Source organism: Apus apus, chromosome 1 (assembly GCF_020740795.1).
Source record: "Apus apus isolate bApuApu2 chromosome 1, bApuApu2.pri.cur, whole genome shotgun sequence".
NCBI lineage: Eukaryota > Metazoa > Chordata > Aves > Apodiformes > Apodidae > Apus > Apus apus.
Genome location: NC_067282.1, coordinates 88,997,648 through 89,009,126, shown reverse-complemented (window position 1 = coordinate 89,009,126; position 11,479 = coordinate 88,997,648).

Below are 11,479 nucleotides of genomic sequence, written 5' to 3'. Positions count from 1 at the left end.
TCGCAGCTCTTGGCCATTCCTGGATGTTGTAACATATTCCTTCTTATGAGATCTGATATTGGAGAAAAAATACTTTACTTTTGCTGCTAGGTATGAAATAGTTAACACTTTTTACACAGGTCTTGCATTCATCTCCAGACTAATTACCATTAGCTGCAGTGTATTACTGGAAGGTAACTCACAGTGCAGAAATAATGTACCTGGATGGCTGAAATGCAATTTAGTTTTGTCAATAGCAAGTGAGCAATGTCCACCCCAAAGAACAGTGATGCTACAAGAGTGCTATACAATACAAAATAATTCTATGGATAGCTTGGATCAAGCTCTGCTTGCATTTGCATCATTTTTGTGATGGCAACATCCTTGCATCAGAACAAGTGTTCTGCTAGATGATTATTAATAAACAAACTAATGAAGTCTGTGTATGCACCACTGTGCTTTCATTCATTGAATGCCTAGGAAGTAAAATTTGCATTCAAGCCAAGATCTTAGCTTGAATGAAAAATTATCCCCACTGGAATCAAATGAGGCTATTTGATATAAGTATAGAAATCAATTTAATATCTCTCTCTGCTGAGGGACTCTGGGCCTAGGCCTGCTGCTGTTGAACTCATTGGATAGATACAGCTCATTATCCTGTCCTTGTAGGAGATTAAGGACTACTTCTATGGTCCTGCAGAAGGCTTCTCATCAGCACTAAGACCTAAATGCTCTGATAAGTGACTTTCATTTCTACACAGGCACAATATCACGAACACCTCTAAAGCTCTTTCCAATGCCAGAGCAAAATCCTGTTCTCAGACTTTAGGGCTATGGGATCATGCTGCAGCTGTGTGAAGAGAGTTTATCCTCTATATGATTTTTTTCTTTTCCCACTGTTTCAGTGAGAGGAAATTGCTTTAATTTCAAAAGATAAAAAAGTAATTACAAAAGTTATAGTAACTGGGGCATTCAGCTGCACTTCAAAGGATGTTCTTTTCTTTAGCATCTTTGCTGAAATGTAGTTTCAGATTTCCTGATGAAGCACTCCCCCTCACCCATCATTAGTGTTCTTAAAACATGAACCTTAAAAAGCAAGGCTTGAAAGTGTTAGCAAACATACAAAAATGTCCCTAAGCAGGTCTTAAGGGAAAGAAGAATACACCATCAACATCAAACTCCTCCTGGTTAAGGAGTCAGAATGCTCATGGCTCACTATACTCTATACCCCTCCACCCAGACTGAAGCCACTGACCTTCGGAATCAGAGGGGCAATGACAGGGTAGCATTAAAAAAACCAAGAAAAAAAAAGGAAAAAAGAAAAGAAAAGTGGGCTATTAGGGCATGAATATGAAGTCACTGAAATCAAAGGATACAAGTCAACTACTCTGTTTTATACACAGAAGCAAAGAACGCCAACAGGATGCTGGGCTGCATCAACAGGGGCATCACCAGCAGAGATCAACAAGTCATCAACTTGCTCTACTCGGCGCTTGTCAGACCACACCTGGAATACTGGGTTCAGTTTTGGTCCCTGCTCTACAAAAAGGATGTGGACAGGCTGGAGAGGATCCAGAGAAGGGCCACAATGATGATCAGAGGACTGGAGGACCTGCCATATGAGGGGAGGCTGAGAAAACTGTTTGTTCAGCCCTGAGAAAAAAAGGCTTTAGGGGAGACTTCGTTACCATGTTCCAGTACTTAAAGGGTGGCTACCGAGAAGTTGGAGGTTCCCTATTTACAAGGAGTCACATGGAAAAGACATGGGGTTATGGGCACAAGGTATTCCTGGGGAAATTCCAATTGGATACAAGAGGTAAATTTTTCACCATGAGGACAGTCCAACATTGGAATAGTCTCCCAAGGAAAGTGGTTTCACCAAACTAGTAGGGGCATGATATATTTGAGACTTAGAGACTTAGTTCATAGAATCATAGAATCATAGAATCCTAAGGGTTGGAAGGGACCTCGAAAGATCATCTAGTCCAACCCCCCTGCCAGAGCAGGGTCACCTAGAGTACATCACACAGGAAGGCGTCCAGGCGGGTTTTGAATGTCTCCAGCGAAGGAGACTCCACAACCTCTCTGGGCAGCCTGTTCCAGTGCTCTGTCACTCTTACAGTAAAAAAATATTTCCTGATATTCATCTTAAACCTCCTATGCTCCAACTTGTATCCATTACTCCTTGTCCTATCACTGGTCTTCACTGAAAAAAGCTTAACTCCATCGTCTTGACACTCACCCTTTACATATTTGTAAACATTGATGAGGTCCCCCCTCAGTCTCCTTTTCTCCAAACTAAAGAGACCCAGCTCCCTCAGCCTTTCCTCATAAGGGAGATGTTCCACTCCCTTAATCATCCTTGTGGCTCTGCGCTGGACTCTTTCAAGCACTTCCCTGTCCTTCTTGAACTGAGGGGCCCAGAACTGGACACAATATTCCAGATGTGGCCTCACCAATGCAGAATAGAGGGGGAGGAGAACCTCTCTTGACCTACTAACCACCCCCTTTCTAATGCACCCCAGGATGCCATTGGCCTTCTTAGCCACAAGGGCACACTGCTGACTCATGGTCATCCTCCTGTCTACCATGACCCCCAGGTCCCTTTCACCTACACTGCTCTCCAGCAGGTCAGCCCCCAACCTGTACTGGTGCATGGCGTTTTTCTTCCCCAAATGCAAAACTCTACACTTGCTCTTGTTAAACTTCATCAGGTTTTTCCCCGCCCAAGTCTCCAGCCTGTCTAAGTCTCTCTGAATGGCAGCACAGCCTTCTGGTGTGTCAGCCACTCCTCCCAGCTTGGTGCTACATTTCAATGTATATATGGTGTGTTTTACATAGTTTAGACATTTTTTCTTTGTTTTTCATTACCCTAAAAGCAGTTTTGTTTAGCTCCAGGTCCGCATTTCTGTAAGGGACAGTGAGTGACCTGTGTATAGCCTTAGGATCTCTAGAGCCACCCTGCATCCTATCTCTCACTATCCCACGCCTGTGTACCACTGGGCAGCCTCCTGTGCTCCACTTCTCAAGGCCTTTGCTGTGTTTCCCTATACTGTGTCTTTGTGTTAGTCATACGTATCTTGTTCTGTGTAGAATAACTGCTTGTGACTACAATCTATATAAAATTAGTCATACCATACAAAGATAACCAAAGACAAAAACATGGGCACAGCAGCCTGATCATTAGAAAGATTGTTGTTACATTTAAAATACATGAAGACAAAGCTCCTGGCAGGCCAAGACAAGTTTAAACAAAACAAATCTGACAAGCCTTCATCCTGAGGTCTTGCAAAATCAGTACAAATCCTTAAGCCAGTTACTAGTGACTGTTTTTACAAAGCTACGAGACTGCAGTACAGTCACTGAAAACATTTTTCTTTAGAAAACCAAAGTAACATGGAGAAAGGAAAATATTTAATGTCCTTCATTAATTGCCTGTTTTCTTTACCATAGTTCTATATCTATTTTGTTTGTAAGTGACTTTTGGTGAAAAAAAAAAACAACACATTTAAATGGCTGGTGCAGTTAGGAACCTAGTCTGAGTGAAAAACAGAAAGCAATGTCTAACTGAAGTCTCAGAGGCATGGAAATGAGATGCAGAACAGCAAGAAAGGTCACTACAGCTCTTCACACTTTTCCTCACATTTAGTGTTTGTGGGTTCCCAGTCAGCTATGCTCCTCTGGTTTCACCAGCAGGTGCTGCTCCCTGGTTTCACAGAGGTGTCACAAGACATTCGAGACTCCTGGGAACTGCAGATCTTACTGGGCTGCCTTCAACCACCCCACTCAGGCTGACTTCCTAAACCTGATTTTTTCACATGTTCAGATATAGCTTAGACCACACAGGTCGTGTCTGACTCTGGTGAAGAGCCCACAGAACACAAGGATGCAGGATGCCCAGGGAAGAGACAGCAGGAAAAGCTGTGAGCTGCCCCTTGCTTTAGGACTGCGGGCAGGCTACTGCAGCCCAGGAAAGACTGCAGTGTCCCAGGTGTGCCTAGAAGTGTTTTGAAACACAGGGAAATACTCCAGAATGTATGAGCTTGCATATCAGATGATCATGCTGTAAACATGTCTTGGGTGTAGGGAGTCAGCAGAAACAGCAACCAACCTTCCTCTTCCACTGCACTGGTGTCCATGAAGTCCCCTGCCACCAGACTGAGCCAGTGAGTATGGCTTTTCTTCACACCCAGACTTCTAAGGCGTAACTGGCTGCCAGCTGGAGCTGCCATTGCTTGAGCTGCTTTTAGCCTTTCTGTTGCTGTCCCACTGCACTCACTGGCTGATTGCTTCTCCACATCAGGCAATGGGATCTTCCCTTTGACACAGGTCATGGTACAGCACCTCTGGCACTGCCAGGTGGGTATTAAAAAAGGAGGCATGACCAAGCACCAGACTGCTGGGGAAGAGCCACTGGGGAAGAGCCACCGGCAAAAGCTCCCCAGAGGCTCAGTCCTTGAAGAGACATTTGAATCAGGAGGGCATTGCAAGTGCATGCTATTAATTTCCTACTGATCCCATTTCCATAATTGGAAGACTGTTCTGTTGGCCCTTAATATGGATTTTTATGCTAATCCTTCACAGAGACTAAGGCAGCTGTATAAACACTTTCAGCAGATGAGGGCAAAGGAACCGGTCTGGCAGAGATCCCCAGAAGAAAGGAGCAGCATATTTCCTTGTCATTTATTTCATTTCCTACCTGGAAGGTATTTGAGAATTAATAGGGAAAAAACGTAGTTATAGGAAGTAGCAGCTGACTCTGAAACTATTTAAAATTAATAGAACTTGCTTTTCATGGCCTTTTGTGAGATGTGAGTGTCATTGTTGAGGCTTCTCATATCCTCAGAAGGTCCATTTAGACTGAGAGCTAACTCCCTGCAGTTTACTGGGGTCTAAAACCTCATTTCCAAAATTAGTGAATTGCCAATTAAAAGCGGTAATGGCAACTGCAGCAAAGAAGCCATGAAAGACATTAACAAGAGCTTTCTTGCTTAAAGAAGAAACTGAAAAGTGCATTTACTTTCAAGAAATTGTGATCCTTGTAAGACATTAAGAATAGCTTACCTCAGGCTTCATGTGGAACAGATGGAAAGAAAAATAATTCTTCAGCTTTGGGAACGAGTCCCCTGTGGGGCTGGTCTGCTGGCAAGATCTAGTTCATTATATGTGGAAATTTAAGTGTTATGTCACCTCTACAGGGAAACAGTGGCATGAACCTCTGTTCTTAAAAGAGAGCGCCTCACTTTTTCTCTAATATAGTGCAGCAACTTCAGCTATAGTCTATTCCCTCATAAATTTTTACTCCAAAATCTAAGCTTTTATCTAAAACAGATTAAGCTTTTATCTAAAACAGATTATGTTTCTGCAGCTCTGCTGTGAAGAAAGTCTTCAAAATGTCACCTTAGCCTAAAGTAATAGAATATAATTCTCCTTAGGCAACAAAACCATTTGAAAAAATAGACTGGATTTTCTGTTTTACTAAGTATTTTTCGCAGAGCAGAGGTATTGGAAAGGTTCCTCAGGGCACAAGGATATGGCCCGTGCACAGAAGATTTCCTGTTTTGAGCTTGGCTAACAGGCTTTCCCTCAGCCATTTGTGTCTGATCCAGAAGTGAAGCACGATGCATAATGACCATGCTTCTTCCAGGGTTCAACAAGCCTTTCTTTTGGGTATCACAAGACACATCGTTGTTAAGGTGTCTTGTACACAAAACATGAATTAAAATAATATTCGGCTTTTCTTATCTCTTGCTCCAGTTCTTTGCCTGTAAATAATTTACCACAGTCTGTGCTAAACTGTCTTCAGAAAAAAATACATTCTTGCACTGCTCTATCTGCTCTTGTAACTTACCTATCAATGGCTGAGAGCTAACTATAAGTTAATGACCAATTCTGAAATGCAATAATCACTTCTGTGCTCTCATTTTAATTACCTTATAATGCAGAAAATGTCTTGCTGAATTTGTACTTGTTTTCACAGGAAATCTTATATAAATTTATCACTTCAAATTAACAATTAATACATAAAATATATTGCTGTATTAAAATTCCAACCAGAATTTCCTGATGTTGCAAGCTTTAACTTTAAAGTTACTTCATAATGTTGGGGGGTTCTGTCTAATTACATGTGATATTGTTTAGGCAATTAATTTTTATTTCTCCAAGAAGGCCACATTAATAAAATAACATTTGTTATGTCCCCAGCCTGGTGCCACTCAGAATTGGAGGAAGACGGTGTCAATGACTATTGCAGTGTTATTCTTACAGGAAAACACTATAAATAGACACAGCTAAACTCAGGGATAAACCTGCTGCTGTGCCTTCAGAATTCAATCTTTCCACAAGGTGCTGAGTACCATTAAGTAGAAAGCTCATAGAAATCAGTAGGCACTCAGATGCTTCGTGCCTATATTGCAGAGTGAGGCACAGGTGAGAGCAATGCCAATGTTGCTGCAAAACCCCTGAATTGTGTTATTTTGAAGTATACTGAAACACTATGTGCTGAACTTCACGGCACAGCTCCCAGTGCTTCTTCCTCCATGCTAAAAATGGAAGAGCAGAAGACATTAGTGAACCGTGCCACCTTCTCCAGTGCAATGTAAGTGGTGCATATACATGAATTTCCCCCACAATGCTTCCAAAAGCACCAGCTCTTCCCAACAGTAAGTTCCCTTGGTAACTGCTAAAGGTGAAATTCCCTGAAAACTAATATTTAAAACCACTATGTAGATCTTTAAACCTTTGAGAAGTTTAATTATTTTTTTTCTTGCCTCTTAGCTTTTCAATGGATACAGTGCACTCATGCTCTTAATTAGGATTTGTGACCCTGCCCTTTTGTGTAAAGAAAAAACAATATCACATACATCCCAGGGAACTGGGAATTAAGTAAAAATGTCAGGTGGTATGAGAAAAGGGAAGCTGAAATGTGAAAAAGAGAAACTGGTGAAAGGGAAACATTTATCGCCCGCACCGTAGCTTCATCTCCTTTTTTTGTGTTTGCATTATGTGTATGACATGAAGATGTTAAAGGACAAGGAACCACAGAAATAAGACAAGAATGGAAAACTTCCCTCACTGAATGCAACACCCTGCTCTCACAGCCATTTATTTTGTTTCTTCCAGAAACTTGTGAAACTCCCATCTGAAAACTGCATAAGCTTCTTGTCACATCACTTTAAGTAACTTATTTTTTCTGATTATTAAAAACATTCTGCTAGGCTTCATGGCAAAAAGTAGTGTGCCAGTTTATATACAATTGTTTTTATATAACCACTATGTTTCAATATTTCAGCCTTGTCCATTGTATTCACCTGTTCACTGTATTAAAAAGAAGCAATCATATTCCTTCAGGCCCTCCAGCTGCAAGCTGAACAGAACAAAAGCTTACCTTTCAACTTTTTAAGACAGGATGGTATAATTAATAGGAACAGAGACATAAAAGGCAAAATCCTAGTTCTGCCTGAAATAGTAGCAAAACTATTGTTTATTTTACTAGGATCAGAATATTATCTATCACAGCGAAACAAGTGGCCCATGAAACACTTGTAGGTGAAATAAACAGAAATACTGGGAAAATTATTTACTATCAAGTTGTGCTTAGTAATTTCTAGCTGTATGGAAGACAAAGCATAACCAGGACTTCTCTGATAACTCAGAGGCTAAAACCTTTATAAGCCGTAAGAGACTAAGGAGCTGTAAATGCTTTCTGTGAGTTTTTTCCCAGGATGGAAGCGGGAATGGCTTTTCATTTGCAAAAAAAAAAAAAAAATAAAGGGAGGTAGGTACAGGTGGGTCTCTATGGAGACTATGGGCTGCTGCACATGTGTGGGGAACACAACAACCACATTCAGTCTTGTGTTCTCCTCACACTTGATCTACAGGCAATGTAAATGCACCAAGTACATCACTGTGCGAATATTTGACTCATTTCCCAAGATTTCTTGTACTTCTCTTGTTAGTGACGTTATCTTCAGGAAAACAAACAATATATTTAACTTTTTTATTTGCAAAAAGAACAGCTGGAAAATGTGTCTCACATCTTCTATAAAGACAGAATGGCATATTCCAAATAAAGAGCTGAGGAGTTACAGCATGCAAATATTCCATAAATAATAATGGCATCTCTCCAAATCTAGTTTTCTCTGGCATTTATCGCAGTGATGGAGAATGTCGCTAAGAACTGTAAATTCACGCAGGAGCTAAAGAGTGTCTGAGGGTTTTACAGTATTGATTGGAGGGATGTTTTGTGGCAATCACTACTATATCAAGCCCAACAGCTATTATGCCTTAACAGGCATATTGCTTGGCAGGGTCCTATGGAACCTACCTGGAAGTTTATGGAGTTCTCATTTCCTAAGGTGGAAGAAACTGCATTTAGAAGAAACCCACAAGGGACGTCCAAACTTGAGGAAACAGTACAGGTCAGGCAGTTAAGAAATAAACAAGAAAAGGTGGACATAAATAAAAAGCTACTGGCAGAGCCTGATGCTGTTGTGCTTCATTACCAGTTTCCCAGGGAGAAATATTTTTGTACAGCAGGTGAGAGTTGAAGGAGGAAGAGAAAGCAGGTTGCTCTGACAGTCATCCCATGAGTATGCTGTGTCATTCCGATTGAAAAGTAACATCATTTGGGGAGATTAACTTGGAAGCTACACAGTGCTTTATACTAATCAAAATATGTGAAGAAAATTAACACAAAGTCTTTAGTTCTCCTCAAGGGAGACATTTTTTAGTGTTGTTTCCAGCTGATTTAGCTTTTAATTGCATAAGGTTATAATTGGTAATTAAGCTGGCTGCATTTTGGGCATACAAATAAAGATGAAAAGTGGAGTTGCAGCTTCTGAAGGGAAAATGAGAGTAAGCATATGGGAAGCAAATGAGGCTAATACGACACAATTCACAGCTTCATTAACATCAAATGCAAGTCAGGCAAACTCCTCCTGATGTTAACACTACAGTTCCTGAATTTCATCATCAGGTGACAAGTTCCGTAAGAAGCCTAAAGAAAACAGAGTGGTAGATCATAGTTACTAGATTAAAAAAAAAAAAAAATCCTTAAAAATAAAATACTCACAAACCTCACTCTTACTCTGAAACTTAAAGAGCCAGAGCCATGCTACTCAGATGTGGAAGAATGTCTGGAGCTCTCCAAAGCTTAGACAATGTATAAATCAGGGTTATGTCTGCTACAGTTAAAAAGCTGCCTCAGATACTGCTGTTCCTTCTGGTCATACAATGAGACATTTTAATTTTCCACCTTTGGTAAAATGTTCAGTATTGACACATCGATTGAGAAGTCAGGTGATCTGCAGCAAGAAACAGGAAGTTCTTGTACATCCAGGTGACAGACCATATAGAAAACCGAGAAAGATAATGACTGAATAGTTTGTTACCCTTTGGGCCAAACCCCACTGAAATTAATAGGAATCTTTCCATCGAATTAACAAGATTTTATGTGAGTGTGCTTTATGGGTATCTGGGAGCACCAAAATTTGGAATACTTGCAATAGGAGAAGTTGATTCCCAATAATTAGCTGGGACCTTCACTTTCAGCTGTACCTTACTAATCCTTTCTATTCTGTCCTTCCAACTTCTAAACATTTTGATTCATCCTACCTTTGTTCAGGCAGGCAGTCCTCTCCAGATTTTGGCTCTAATGTCTCTTTGGTGCTTTTTCCAACGTGGGCAGTCAGGAATAGCTGCATTCTGGATCCCACTACATGGAAAACCTGTAGCAATTCAGAAGAAGAACAGAGTGCCTTGGCCTCTCCTGCACTCACATAATAGTTCCATTCTACTTATGAAATAGATTGCTAAATGCTAAAGATAAAAAAAAGATCACAGAATCACAGAATCACAGAATCACAAAATCCTAGGGGTTGGAAGGGACCTCAAAAGATCATTTAGTCCAACCCCCCTGCCAGAGCAGGGTCACCTAGAGTACATCACACACGAACATGTCCAGGTGGGTTTTGAATGTCTCCAGCAAAGGAGACTCCACAACCTAGGTCCATAATCTTCAGGTCAAGAATCTTTTCCTGTTAGGGTTTTTACAGCTTGTACAAAAATGTGCCCTAGATAAATATATCAGGAAGGATGGTGAATGGATGAACTGGATTTTTAAAAACGCTCTAAACAGAAATATTAAAACCTGGCAGACTTGTGAAATGTTAGATCTGAATACTGCATATCTTGTGAATATGAAAAAGCTGCTAAGACAACCTGCACCGAAAAGGAAGAGAAGATTCTTTCAGAATTAGTTCACAGTCCCCAAGATTTCATCAAGCTGCTTGTTAACTTTCCTTTTAAAAAAGTGTGGCAGTGCTATTTGGCACAACTGTTTTCCGGTCTACTTTGCCAAGAAACATTCTAAGGAATAAATTTAAAGTAGTTTCTCATAGTAAGACCATTCTATATTCTACATATTAATCCCCCTTTTTTTTTGTAGATCTATGGTTTAAGATTTTTTTCCCATACGAGTAGGTTGGAGAGAGGAATGAGACAGTAGTAAACAGAGATGACGAGTAAAGTAAGGGAGCCAGAGGAAGAAATAATGAAAATATCTTTCCCCTGGATACGTTTGTGCCTGTTTTTTGCACAGTGTCCTTGGCTGGCACAAAATTGACTTTCAATTAGTAGATGTTTCATCACTGTGATGTAAGAGGTGGCCTTGTAAGTTGCAGATCAAGTTAACAAGTTAATAACTGCATTGTCAAAAGATAGGTCTGGTCATTTTATGTTTCAAATTGCATGCTGATTTGGGAGGTCACACACTGTTTTACTGAAAAAGAGCCAGAGCTGCATGGTAGTTACTCTACAGTTTGCTCAAGTGGGTCAGCACTACTGTGCTGTTACTGTGGAGTGGTTATCCTTTCTGTTGCTCTTGTTTGTAGAGTACAGCTTTTGTTTACTGAAATATAACTTCATACATGACATATATTTAGAGCCAGAAATCTCCCATAGTTCAATCTACCTTTATGTCTTCTGATTATCATGACAACTCAGCATTTGCAAACCTTTAATCTTTTCAGAATGTTACAGTGTATACCATAGAAGAATGGAGAATTGTTGGTTTTGATTCACCCATTCAAAATGTTTTGTCTTTTAAGCCGTTGCACAAAGGAAGGAAGAATCATTCAAACTATACAGAAAATCAGCATCACTTGAGATTATTATAAATATCTTTCTCGGATTGGCCACATGTGTGAGTCACTGATCAAAACACAGGAAGTCTGCAAAGCATGAAAAGTACAAAAAGTGGCCTGCTGTCAATTATGTGGTAAAGCAACTGAACACCCTAGCCTTATTTAACCAATGTTTAATGGAGAAGTCACAAGTTTCCTATTCATGTCATTGAGTGTTATTACATCATCAAGTATTTTGCCAATATGATACTGCAAATACCCTGCTATTGAGAGAACTCTTTTGGCTGCTTGTATGTATGAACAAGCTGTCCTAGCTTGAAGATTAAACAAAAACAAACAAACAAACAAACAAAACA